The following is a 14,675-nucleotide window of genomic DNA, read 5'->3' on the forward strand; positions in this document are numbered from 1 at the left end:
TTAAAAATGTATCATCAGGTTCAATAACTGTTTAGGTACAAGAAAAAATGTACAAGAACACAGAAGTGTCAAGCACCTTCAACTAATGTCTATTCAAGAATTCATTACAACAGAAGAAAATTAACTTGGAGTTTCAAAATTAGGACTGAGTGCAGCTGAAAGCCTAAATCAAAACGCATTCTGCTGTACATCAAGTAGTTTGAGTAAGCAACTGAGAAAGTAAGGGTTTTTCTTGTGGAAAACCTTTCTTTTTTGTACATATTATGATAAAAGCAGAATTTCCTGTTACTTGTTTTTACTACTTGTGACTACCTACAATAAATTATTCTTCAGTCTCTGTTTTTCCCAACAAAAGTCTTGCAGAACTGCTTGTCTTATCTTAGTCTCTGCTCACTGACTATTGGGTTAGAATTGCAGCTATCACTGAGAAGTTTTAAAAAGCTGTATTGATCAACATATGGCAATAGGCAGATCTAAGCAAGGTTTTAAAGCAGAGTTAGGAATGAGCACCAGTTAAGACATCTAACTAGAACATGGAATGAAGACAGTTGTTGCCAGAATCCCTGCAGAAAACTGTTGCACTTCAGTTACTGCTCTATTGGTCCTGTTCTCAATAATTAAGAAGTTTGCAGGGTTTTCTTCTGCCACCTGCAGAGCACTGTAGGCAGCCACTTAAAATTTGTTAAAATTTGTCTGCAAAAGGCTGAATCTCCTCTTAAGGCTGCAACATACAAGGCTGAATGAAAGTTAGGAGTCGGCAGTGGACAATTAAAGCTGGAAGGCTGGAGAGGCCTTTCTCCTTGGTGCAGATCACAGTGCCCATTCCTAGCCTTTGGCAGAGGTACTCTGCCTAAGTCTGTGTGATGAGAGGTAATAGTCTTTGGTGCTTGTTACTGCATGATTAATAGAAGTGCTCCTTTCTGCTGGCTCTGGTTTGTAGGAGCGCACCCTGACATCATCCTTCAGCCAGAACAAGGCTCACGTTGATTTCATTTATACCTGAAACTAATTACAGTGTCTGAACTGTCACTTCAACAGAATATTGCTTGAGGCAACAAGGTGATGGTGAGGAACTTCTGATGGTGGTAAAAAAAAATTAGGGGCAGTAAGCTCTTGTTTTTGGTACAGCTGGATCAATAAGAGGGTGTCCACCTGCGGCCTTCTAAGTTCAAAGTTTAAGTGAGGACAGTCTTCCTGAGAAGATAATACACTACAGGAGCATCAGAATAAAGTAATTTTTCAGCCTAATGAAGTGACAAAACCAACTACCATTCTTAGTTCTATATAGCTCTCACATTCAAGACATCTATCTGAAGACATTCTTAGATAACAAAGGATAATCCTTGCATGTGTTACATTTACATTTTTAGAGTGTCTCAGGCTGAAGTCTTTACTGATAACTATTCTATTCTGTCAAAGCATAAAGTCTCTCAGAACACTGTGTCTCTCCTGAGACACAGAAAGAATGGACTCATAGGTGCTGTTTCCTAGATTGTTTCATGTCTTACACATTTGTGTTGGTTTGAAAGTAAAACCAGTGAGAGACTCCAAGTCAGTAATACCATTTAATAGGAGAAAAGAGAAAAAATAAAATACATGCAATAATACAAAAGAAAAAACACCGACAAAGTCAGAAATACAACCTGACACCCTGTCAGTCAGGGTGTTGGTAGCAGTCCTTATAAATGGTGGCTGCAGTCCTCCTGGATGACAGATGTGGTTCAGTTGAAGCAGTGCTCCTGTAGAAGGTGCAGTTTTCCTCCGAAGATTCAGCGATGATGTGGAATAAAAGGTCCAACTTCCCTCTGGGATCCAGTGGAAAGGACTGCCTTGGCCTTCTAAACCCCAGTTTTTTATTTAGGTAGGAAAGGCGTGTCTCCTGCCCCTGGCTGGGGCATCTCCCAATGGGATGATGTAATCTTATCAGTCACACAATAGGACTTAATGGCCCATTAACGGAATATATCTTCTGGAGGAAGGATGGGTTGTGAAAAGATAACGATGATCAGCCCCCTGATTTTATCAGATGGCACATCAGCAGAGGATATCTCCCAGAGAGATAAGGATCACCACCCCTCCCACATTTCAACAAATGGTAATAGAATACACATTTTTGCATTGTACCCCAGGACAACATTTTTAAATATCTATGTCAGGACTGGGTTAGACCTTTCCAACAACCCAAATGGGTTTTATGTAAGCCATGCCTAGCTAATAATATCAAACTATTCTTAACCATGCTCCCTCTTGTTCCCTGAACTGTCATATCTCCAGTATTTTTCTAAGCTGGTAAATCATAAAGGAAGGCAGTAAAGTTGGTTCCTGCTCCTTAAATTTCTTTGGATGTTCCCACCCAGATAGAAACTTTATGGCTCATTTGCTATTTCAATAGGCTAAATATACACTTTAGAAAATGATTGTTTTCACAATCTTTTACAATCTCATGTACAAATCTAAGACAGATAAGTGCGTTAAACATTTATAAACCAAACATTGTTACATTGACCTTTCTCATACATCTTCAATGTTTTCATGGGATATATGATTTCATTGTGGATAGATGGGACTATAGTATCTCCTCACTCCATTCTTACTGAGTAACACAAAGACATATTTGCATGCCACTGTCATCTAGCAGATTCAAAGAGAAAGAATTTATTCTTACAGGAGGAACTGCAGTAGGTTTTATACTGGCAGGAATTTTGGCTATATTTAAAAAAAATATATTAGCATATGGCACTGTGATGTGCATCATCTGTGTTTCTATCTTATGGGGAAGAAAGGATCATTTAAAATCTGCATGCTAACGGAGGTGTTTACAGTGCCATTTAATAATCACTTGACAGTGAAATTCTTTAAAAATAATTTCTGGAAGGCAAGCAACATAATTTCTCATGGAGGAATTCTAGAGCTGTAGTTTCTGATTCCCTCTGGTGCAGGAATAGCTCTACTGCTGCACTTGATCAGACTATTTTCTGTGATATTTGGGTATAGGCCTCATTTAAATGGCAGTTACATGGGTGATAGAAAAGGAAGGCACTTGGCAAAGTGCAGCAGTTCATTTACTGCCTCTGTCTGGGAATTTATCAGTAGAGAGACTGGGTATGTGTGGAAGTTGTTCAGGCTCAAAGGTTTATAGCTGGGTATCATGGTGTTGGGTTTTTTCGTGTTTGGGGTTTTTTTGATCTGTAGTGATAAAACAGAAGGAAATCTTCTGAGATGAACCAAAAGAAGCTTCTCTTCTTCCTTAAGCACAGTATCTTCATTCCTCTATGCCTCACTGGGCTAGCAACCAAGAAGAGTACAGTCACAACTCCATTTGGGTTTCATGTTAGTGGTCAGCCTGAAGGCACTTTACGGGATTCCAGGTTACTTCCAACAGTCTAAATCTTAAGAAAACACACGAAATCAGTTACTTACTGCTTCTTAGCTGAGAAACACCTAATTTCAGCAAAGACAATTTTTTAAAAACACTAACACATCTTTTTTTTTTTTTTGTGATTGTGAGCATTTCTTTCAGCTATTTATACCAGAATTACCTAAGGAAATGCAGCTGTGCCCTTCTTTATGCATGCAATCTCAATCAAATCCTTTGTGTCTATTTTAGCTTCCTAATTTTTGTATATTTTTTCTTACTGGACATGGAAATAATAGAAGTCCCAGGCTTTCTGAATATATCCCAGTAGGAAATGAGTTGAGAGAGCTGGAAAAAGAAGCGAATCATTAAAGCTGTAGCAAGCAGTATGATTTTATATTTAGAAGCCACCTTTTTATTTTTGTGCATGTGATTTTCCCTGTTTAGCTCTTCCATCCTATTGAAAGGTTTTATTTATATGGTAAATTCTTTAGAGTCTTTGGATTGACAGTGGAAGAGTATTAAAAATGCTTTTTAGCTTCAGAACATCTACTGTTCTGAAATTTACTCTTATTTTCAGAGATTCATGTGATTTTCTCATTATTGGCCGTTTGCATGACCTGCCATCTACTGTTGCTTCTAAAGTGGCTTAGATGGCCTTCAAGGCTGTGTGCTGAACTGAGAAGCTGTGTGAATTGTACTTTGAAAGTCTGCTTGCAGCAGAGTAATTTATTGCTTATTAGGACAGAATTTCAAGATACATTAGCTTTGCTTATCATCCTTTCAGATGTACTCTGCCACAAGGGAACAAATAAAGTGACTCCACCATTTATATTCCAAATGGCATCTATTTATTCAATCTCACAGTTCCCTAATGATTAAGTGAAGCTATTTAGATCAGAACAGAATGTTTCTCTTCTAATATGGGAGCTCTGCCTGTCCATCAGGTGGGCATGCTCTTAACAGAAGAAGAAATCTATTCTCCCATTGAAGATGTTTAGATGTTCTGGCATGATGAACACTGCACCTTTTGTACTGGCCAGAGGTACCAGGATCTCTTTCCTCAAGGGTCTCATGGGTGCTATTGTGAGACTTGTCACTCAAGCTTCATTGACAAAAAGATCTGATTGAATGAAGTCATCTACAAAGTTTCTAGCAATTTGAGGAAAAGTTTTGTCTCATCTTAATGAGAGCATCTTTACAGGCTTCAGGAAGGAGTTAAATTGCAAGTATCCACACATGAATGATTTCAGTTTTCCTAAAGCTGGAGATCAGTTTAGGTCCTCTGAGAATACTCTGTGTATGTTTCAGAGTTAAATTCTAATCCAGCACCTACTGCTATGAGACGGTAAAATTCAACCCAGAGTATTGGGCCTGAGGGAGGGCAGTCTCTGGTCTTAGCATTCTCAGGTGAAGACAGCTCAGATATACCAGTAGTGCCATTTCAATTTCTACAGGCAATGAGTAATGCAGCCAGCATGTAGCACCTACCAGGAAAGGAACAAGATGAGTGAGCGTTTGTGCACTGATTTTTAATCCACTGAAAGGAGTTTATGTGTCAATGTTGCAGACTTTAACATATGTTTGATATACTTATTTTGTGTTTCTGGTGTGGATATTTGCTCCACCTGTATATATTTGCTCCATTCTAAAAAACGTTTGGAGGGACATGTCAACGGCTCACTGTCAGGCAGTGTATTGTTAAGACAAGGATGTTACCTGTGGATGTAATGAATGTGATTCATATTGAAATACCCACATTTGAATACAGATTTATAAATATTGGTTACAGAGTTTGATTTCAGCTGTATATGGGGGTTGCTGTGTCCAGATAGCTGACACGGGCAGTGCTTGCACTAGTTCATGAAGGGCATTTGCCATTTTCTGAGAGATAATTTGGTTGGAGACTCATATTCTTGGTGGGAATATCCATGAGCAAATATATAAGGATAATTAGATTATGTGCTGCCAGGTTCATGGTGTCAGTGCCTCTAGTCTGGAGCCTCTATAGGGAAATGGTCCAGAGAGGAGACACAGGTCCAACAATGCTATTGAGGGAGACTTGAATGAATCTGATACATTTAGGGAATTTTTCCAGTGCTTCCTGATTTGAAGTTCTTTGAACTTCTGAGAATGGTATAGCTGCAAATTTGGTAAAAAAGCTGCTCAGTGGTTGTCATAAGAAGTTAAATTATCAAAACCCAAGAAAATTGCATGGCAAATTTACAAGCTAGGCAGCCAAAACAGAAAGCAGAGGGAAAGAGGCTATATTAGCACTGAATCTCCTAAGACATCATAATGAGTATGACCTGGAATTTATTCTCACCTATTTAACGCCTTGTTTTTCTCTATGTTAAAATATTTTTTTGGTAGAAGAGGAGGGAAAGTCTCATCTCATAGTCACTGTCTTGATCCCCATAACAGCATATCTGTTCTGATTTCTAGGGCACTATGACCTGCATAAGAGCAATCAGCAGCGTTAGGCATTCCTGCAACAGGAATAGCAGTTGCCTGAAGGTGACAGAGGCATGGCAGTATGGGGTCAGCTGAGTGTCCTTCAGTCATTGCTGAGACTGATTGTTCACTTATTTTTCCAATTAACTTTAGAGCATTTTTAAATCTTTATTTACATGATAACAGTTCCTCATAAAAATTCATGCAATCAATATAAAATTCTTTGAAGATGTCCATTATGATTAATGGCTTGGTTTTATTTGTATGCAATAATACACATTTTTGGAGAACTCTATAGAGATTTTTATTTCAGATATAGTATCTCATGAGCACCCCTTATATTTGTTCTAACAGTACAATGAATAGAGAGGGGTTTATTTCTAATTTTTGTCCATATGAAGTTACTGAAGGAATACAGCTGTTTAGACTTGAAATGTTTGGCAATACTGAGTACAACTTGATTATATTTTTGAATAGAAAGTCCTTTTCTGCCACATTCTGTGTAAAAAAGAAATCCACCAGATAATAAGAGAGAAACAGAAAAAAGGAGAGAAAAAGAAAAGATAAAGGGGGAGAGATTTTTTTTAGACTTACATTATGGTTAGTCTTTTGAATTACTATAGTGTGTGTTAGATTCCTAATTCTTATCTTTGGTTCTGCTGTGTTTTACATGATGTCTGTACAGAGATGTAATAGGATTAGTTTGGTTGTTGTATGCATCACAATATGCTTCATTTAAAGTAGAGAAGACCTCAGCTGAATAACTGCACAGCAATATGGCAGATGAATTTCAGTGCAAATAAGGGCTATTAATGCTTTTAGTTTGAAAAAAGGGACTCTCTAACTGGGGATACAGACTGATTGTTTCTAAATCAGTTGTTATGATACATAAAAGACCTGGAGTTATTACAGCAAGTGCTCTAAAACCACCAGAGAATATCATAAAGGACTCAAAGATCATTAAGGAAGAAGTCATCATGCCACTGAGTAAATGAATGATTTTATTTTTGAGCCTTGAGAGGAATGACAGAGACCTAATGACTGTTGATAGGTTTTTAATCAGATACTGAAGCACCATCACAGGCATTCAATTGTGTTTTATTACGGTTTTACAATGAACTCCCCCAAATAGTTGTCTTTCTGCTTATTTATTTATTCTAAAAATTAGTCTTTATTATGTCTTGATACTGAGCAGATTGCAAAAGTAATTATGATGTAGTGAATGATATTTAAAACTTAATTTTCCAGCATCTCCCTTATACTACATGTCCCGCCATTACACTGATGGCATCTATGATAACATATGACCTCAACTTCCAAAATTAGTTCATAGATATAAAATGTTGGGAAGGACTCTCTTGGAGTAAAAGTTGATATGTTCAAAGGAAGACTGCCTATGTATAGATCAGATGAAAGATTTACCTTGTTAAGTGTCTTGCCAATGATAAAGGTCACCAGCTGAGACAATGTAAGACCCGACGAGAAGGGGCAATGAAGAGCATGTTTTTGTCCTGGCACATTTTTGTGTGTGACACCTCTCTCCAGATCTTTGGTCCTTGCCAGGCTGCAAAGGTGAGTGCTGGCATTTCCACCTGAAAAGGAATGTGTGGCTAACACTGAATTCGGAGGGCACTGTGCACATCATAAAGGAAGGAGAACTACTCCTGTGATGTGTGGCTAATTGAAACTTCCTTGCGTCAGGGGTAAGCTCCGGGTAAAAAGGTTCTCGTCCTGGCACACTTCTCTGTGCAGGGTGTAGACAAAAGGCTTTCCTTTTAGATTCCCGCTGCAAGAGAGGCAGAATGTTGTACATAGCACTGGGAAGAAACGTGCACAACCAAATCGTGCTTTGGCAGAAGCATTACGCTTGAGTGCTTTGCTGCTGGCACACTGCTCTGTGCGACTCGTTCACAAAGTCTCGCCTCCAGGGAATGGAAGCGTGATACATTCCAAAGGGTGATGAACTAATCCGCACAAGTACCGCACTTGTGCGCACAACGCTACCGGCTACAAGAGGAAGGTGGTTGCCTCTTGCTTGCCTTGCAAATTCCCGTTAACAGTCAGAAGGAGCAAGTTCAACCACAGCTGCTTGTGCTGCTCCTTATTTCTGCTCCAGCCCTCTGTGGAAACACTTGCAGTCACCTCTAGGCTTCGAGTTGCAGAGAACACATTGGTCAATGCCGTGGAGAAGGGAAACAGAGCGTGCAGCTAGGACTTGGAGGTGGCTTACATGCAACAAGAAGAAGGTGAATGGCAGCTCTGGCTCTTCATTCTGGCCCCCTTTTGTCTGGTAGCAACTTCTGGAATTCGGCAAGGGAGCTGTGACAGTGAAAAATGGAAGGTTGCGAGACACAGTGTGTTGTGTGTGCTTTTAGGGCTGCTGACAGTAGGCTCACATTAAGAACACCTTCTGTTTTGACGCATCCTTCCTGGTTAGCTCAAGCTGCATGGAGCCCACCACACTGAAGTTGTGAGGAAGTGCATCTCTCCGGGTTTCACGGTGGGGTGCAACGGCTGTGTGCTACTTTTCCAAGCAGTAAGAGCATTGAGGGGTAAAAGTGATTGTGAAGGAGCTTTTTGGCTGTTCTTCTGCTATTCAGTGCACGGTGCTCACAAGCCTGGTGCTCTGCAGCTTCATTCTTCACCTTCCATGGTCTGGGCAGAACTGAGGTCCAGCGATGAGGTTCAGTTTTGCTGCACCTTTGTGCACAGGTTTTCCTCAGCTGTACGTGCTATCAAAATCTTTACTAAAATCTCCAAAGTCTGGCAGGATTCCAGGGATATCTGGGGAAAATACTGGAAAGAACTCCTTTTAAATCCACACTTATATATCAAAAACATCCCTAAAATCCCCCTAAAAGTCCTAAAATCGGTTACTGAATACCTAAAATCTGCACTGACTCATCTGAAGTGTACACTTAACCACCCCAAACCTGCCAAAATGCTTATAATTTCTTGGAAAAATAAAAGGGAATATTTAGCCTAAAAATCCCTAAAAATTTGCATTAAGAAATGCAAAAATACCCTAAAAATTCCACTAAAAATGGCCAAAACCTCCTAAAATCTGCTCTAAAAAATCCAAAAATGGTTCCAAAACCCTGCCATCTTCTAGGGATTTCTGAGGAGAAAAACAGCGAAAAGTCTGGGAAAAAAATCCGGTGAAAATCGCATATTGAATGGCCAAACCCCCCAGAGATTCATAACAAAAATGTCCATAAATATCTTAAAATGTGCACTAAAACATTTCAAATCTAGCAAGATTGGAAGGATTTTTGGGAAATAGCTCAGGAAACTCCTAAAATTGCCAAAAAAACCTAAAAAATCCCCCCCAAAAATACTAAAATCAGTCACTGGACACCCAAAATCTGTACTGAAACACACCAATCCTGCCAAAATTCCTAGGATTACCGGGAAAATGGTGGGAAAAATTCAGTCTAAAATGACGCAGTGGCCAGAGCTGCACTCACTTTGCTACTCGGGTCCCGTGCCTAGAGTGGGTCACACTTCAGGAACAGGAGGCCTTAGATGTGGCTTGAGCTATGCCTCCATGGCCTTTTGGCTCTCAGATTGCATTCAAAGGCGGCAAGGAGGAGGGGGAGGTCTTTTGCATAGGATGAATATGATTTGTTAGTTTGGGGAATTTGTGGGATAAAGGACAAAAATGGTGAAGGTTCAACAACTTAAATATGGGGGACATCCCAGGGGAAGGTACAAATTCTTAGAAAATTGGAGAAATTCTGAGGAGGGATAAAGGGTGGGGTTCACAAAGTCATTGTCCAATGAGAGAGATAGGGGGGAAAACTGGGTCACATGAACTAATGAGATGTTGAGTTTTAGGGGATTTCCAAAGAGGAATTCTAAGCAGGAGGCTGGCACAAAGCAGGAGTGACAGATGGTTTAGGACAGATTGACAGGGTGGGTGGGAGGGTATAATTTTGGACTAAACCATTAGCTTGGGCAATAACAGAACATACCATTAACAAGAAACACACTGCAACATACCCCCATTTTCTGTTTAAGAAGGAGAGTTGTTGCACTGAGGAAAGGATTCTGACTGGGGGTACACATTTTTCCACGAGGACTGCTGTGTGGATACTGCTATGTGATTGACTTCTTTGGTGGGAGAGATGGTATTTTGGATAGTTTTTAAGATAACATTCTTTAGAATAGAAAAGGCAATTAGTATAAGGAATACAACTAATAAAAGTAACAAAATGGTTCTGACAATAGAAGCTAGCCCTCCTGTTAGTCCCCATCCTTTAAAGATGGAACTGAGCCAGTCTTAAGTTTCTTGCTTGATGTCTCTGGTTGATGGAAGCATGGACACTTTTTCTTTTGGATGTTAAGTTAAAGCAACAGAGTCCTTCAAAGTCTTCACATCCATGGCCATGTGCAAGAAGCAAAAAGTCGATGGCAGCACAATTTTGTAAGGTTGCTTTCCTGGTTATTTCCTCGTCATCTAGTAGGCCACTGAGAGCTGCTGATGTTAAATTTGCTTGCTTTGCAATGCAACACTCCAGCGGCCCAATTCACTTAGAGCTTTTGCTGAAGCTACCCAAGGTAAAAAGAGGGAGACAGCAGATCTTTTGAGGTGTGACCAATGAAAAATTTTGGAATCACAATCTTCATCCAAATCTGTAATGCTTCTTTTTGTTTTGCCAATTAATAATTTGGGTTTTGTTGGGAGAAAACAGCGTCACCTGCCCCAAAGTACATGGGCCTCCAAGAAGGCCTGCACATGCTCAATTACCACAAATTAAGAAGGTTCCTTTGTCTAACTTTAGGGGACAGTAATTTTCAGTGGAAGCCATTTTTATATGGCTGATTGCTTGGGAACAGTTGGAAGCAATGTATTTTTTTTTAATACTAAATAACTGAAATGAATTGTTCTCTTTTGTGTTGTGGCTGATACACAAACTGAACACAATAAGGGGAAAAGGAGGATCCCAAAATTTCAAACTCTTGGGGTTCTTCCTTAGCTACAGGTAATTTTTTGATCAAATTTCTCCATAAAATAAGAGGATTTGTTACAGGCATTTTTATGGAGTAAATGTTACTATCAGAACGAGAAAGTTCAACACGAGTTTGGTGGGGATTTCCGGAGTTGATCTCTGTGTGTAGGGCTTTTAAACTTTCTGGGTGTTCATTAGGCTTAAATGGAATCCCCACCAGGCAGGTTGACAATGGGTCATCAGCGGCTGCCATCGACAGGCACATGTGATCTTGCTTCAGGGCTTGGGCTAGGGTGACCCACACATTTTTTCTTGGCTGAGTCCTGATCCATGCTTCTGAGGACTGGCACAGGAGAGTCAGGATCCAAATGGTGTTTAGAAATGTGTTCTCTTACCCAGAGGACATTCTAGGACAAGAATGCCAAACAAGAAACAGGATGGCGTTCTTCTGGGGGGAGAAAATTAGAGACAGGGTAAACATTAATTAAAAACATCTGACATATCATTGGGAAAAGGAACAGCTGGGGACAACTTGGCACAATCAAGTAGAGGATTGGATTTTCTGGTTCCTTAGTGCTGGCGCCTGCGGAGGGAAGCCACAGCTACATCTTTGGTGGACTGGCCCAGTCATGGTACGGACTTGGGGATGTGTGGCTTGACCCACTTTTGAGGGACCCATCTCAACCTGAAGGGTGTGGACACACAAGCGTACCCGCGACCCCAGGTGATTAACTCAAATGGGCCCTCTACTTCTGCTGTCTCAGAATATTTTACTAAAATCTGGAGGGTGTTCTTTCAATTTTACCTGTGTGTTACTGTTGAAATGCAGGACAACAGGTGGGTTTAAATGTTCAAATGAACAGTTCAAAAAATTCATGGTAAACAATGCCTAATCCAATAAACAATGCCACCTAATTTGTGGTGGATTGCTGATGGTATTGCTTTGCTGCTGCTCTAGGACTCTTTTGAATGACTGATGTGTTCATCCAATGATGGCTTGACCTGTGGAAGAGTGGGGGATGCCTGTTTTATATTTCACTCCCCATTTCTGCAGGAACTCTTGGAAAGCCTTGGAGGTATATGTGGAACCATTATCCATTTTCATTTCTTTAGGGATCCCCAATACAGAGAAGGCTTGCACTAGGTGTTTTTGTGCATCTGCAGTTTTCTCCCCTGTGTGGGCAGAAGCATATACTGCTCCAGAGAAAGTATCTACTGAAACGTGGACATACTTAAGCCTGTTGAGGCCTCTTGGACTTACACCAGCACTCAAGGTTGGTACTGTGTACCTTTGGAAAGTGGGATATGTGGCTATGATGGCTTTGGCCTAGTCCCGGATTAGACGGAATTGGCATACCAGGCCAGGTACATTTTGATGGAATTGTTGATTGCTCAACTTTGTCTGCTGAAAAATGTCTGGCATGTTGAGCATTTCAGCTGGAGTGGCCAGGGCATCTGCTCTTCTGTTCCACTCCGCGATGAAACCTGGCAGGTCATTGTACAACCTCACATGCATCACATAGAAAGGTTGCTCTTGGTGGGAAACAAGATAAACTAATCTTGATAGCAACTTTAAAAGGTTGGCATTTGAGACTTCCTTTAGAACAGCATTCTTGGCTCTAGATACTACCCCTGTTACATATGCCAAATCGGTGACTAGACTAAAAGGTTCAGAAAACTTCTTGAAGGCTCTGACGACTGCGTCTCACTCAGCAATTTGAGGGGAGCTTCCAACCTCTTTAACATCTGTCTCCCGTTGCTGAGTTTGAGGATCCTTCCAGGGTCATCACTGACTTGTGGGATGCTCCAGATGCATCTGTGAAAACTGTGAGAGCATTGAGTGGCTTCTGACTTTGTTTTCCCTTGGGGACTAATTTGAATGCCAAATTAAATAATTTATGTCCAGGATTATGAATTTAAATTTGTCCTGGGTAACTATCTAGAGCAAATTGGAGTGTTTAATTTCCCTGAAGCAACTGCTTTAAAACCTCTATTGTTAACTTACTTGATGTTAGGGTAAGTGGTAGATGGATGCATGCGAAGTAACACCCCACCAATTCTCGCATTCTTGCCCTGGTCTTCTGGATCAATTGAGCCATCAACTCTTGTGGCCCGGTGATACTTTTGGACTGCTGCTGACTGAGGAATACCCACTCTAAAACTAAGAGTGGATCCTTCTGACCCTGGTCCCAGTGGAAAATCAGGCCATGGAGGTGTGGCAGTTTTCCCAAAAGAATAAACTTAAACAACAAGTCTGGCAGGCAGCAATGAGCTTGTTTTGTTGCTATTGCTTCTTGAGCTTTCTCCAGAGCTAGCTTGGCCTCTTGGGTCAGGACCCTAGGACAACTCAGGTCCTCTCCCCCTTTCAATAAATTGAAAAGGGGGGGGGAGGCGGGTCTTCTGTTGTTAAGCCCAGCCAGGGTCTGACCCAATTTAAGGACCCACACAGCTGGTGGAGATCAGCTAAGGTTTTTGGGTTGTCTCTGTTTGTCAATTATTGAGGAGTAATGATCCTCTTGTTAATTTGGAGCCCCAGATACCTCCAAGGGGGCATCCGTTGAACTTTGTCTGCTTGGACTTTGAATCCTGCAACAATCAAAACATTGACAATTAGATCAAGCACGTGCTGTAGTATATTGGAGGCACACACGAGCACATCATCTATATAGTGCAGGATGATGGCTTCCCTTGCTTTGGCGCACACAGATGACAGCAATGAAGCAATGTACCACTGGCAGATACTGGGACTATTCTTCATGCCTTGGCAGCAAAACTTTCCAATGGTAGTGCTTCACTGGGGCTTCTTGATTGATGGAGGGAACTGAGAAGGCAAACCATGGGGCATCAGCAGGGTCAAGGGGAATCTGGAAGAAACAGTCTTTTATATCAATAACTGCTGAATTCCAATTTTGGGGGAGCATCGACAGGGAGAGCATTCCTGGTTGAAGAGACCTCATGTCTTCAATGACTTTGTTAATTTTTCTGAGGTCGCAGAGGAACTGCCTCTTGTCCTTTCCTGGCTTCCTGATAACAAAGGCCAGGGAATTCCAAGGGCTAGTGGTTGGCACAATGTTGCCTTTTGCTAACTGTTCCTCTACAAGTTAATTGGAGGCCTTTAATTTTTGTTTATTCAGCGGCCATTGACTTACACAGACTTGGGTGGTCAGTTTTCCAGTTCAGCTTCTGGGCAGGGCGCTCATCAGCAGCTGCTATGAAAAATTCCAAGGGGTATTTGGGATTTTAATTTTCACTCTCCATTGGGACATGGCGACTCTCTCCCACAGGGGAACTTTATAGTCTAAAACAAATGGGCATACACTGACCAATTGCCCATTTGGCCCTTCAATTTGGACAACGATTTTAGAATGTTTGGCTACTTGGGTACCCCCAATGCCGTCTACTTTACCTATCACGGGTTGCAATTCCCAATGTGATGGCCATTTGGTGATGGGGATGAGAGTCATATCTCCCCCTGTGTCCAACACTCCACCAAGATGAAGGTAATCTTCACCTCATCAGAGTCCACACTCTATCCAAGGCTTGTTTTCTCTAATGACTTCTGCCCAGTAGACATGTGGTGAAGAATCATCCACTGGCAGTTTAATTGGCATTGGAATTGCCAAATGAAGAAGATGCACATTTCCGGCATATGTGACACTGACCACTTTGTTAGATTTTGAGCAAGGGAGATCATTCTCAGCTGACACTGCTGGTCATAAAGGAGACCAGTGGTCGTTACTTTCCTTCTCAGCTCTAGGTACTGTGGTCTTGGGGCACTCCAAGACACTTTGACACTTTGAATCTAAACTCAAAGTTTTCCAGCTATGGCTCTGTAGTGAAGGAGTTAAAAGTAAAGAATGTTTCCCCATTGCCTCTTTGAAGATTAAGGTTTGAAAATTAAAGTTTTAAGTTAC

Source organism: Sturnus vulgaris, chromosome 5, assembly GCF_052056855.1.
Source record: "Sturnus vulgaris isolate bStuVul1 chromosome 5, bStuVul1.hap1, whole genome shotgun sequence".
Lineage (NCBI taxonomy): Eukaryota > Metazoa > Chordata > Aves > Passeriformes > Sturnidae > Sturnus > Sturnus vulgaris.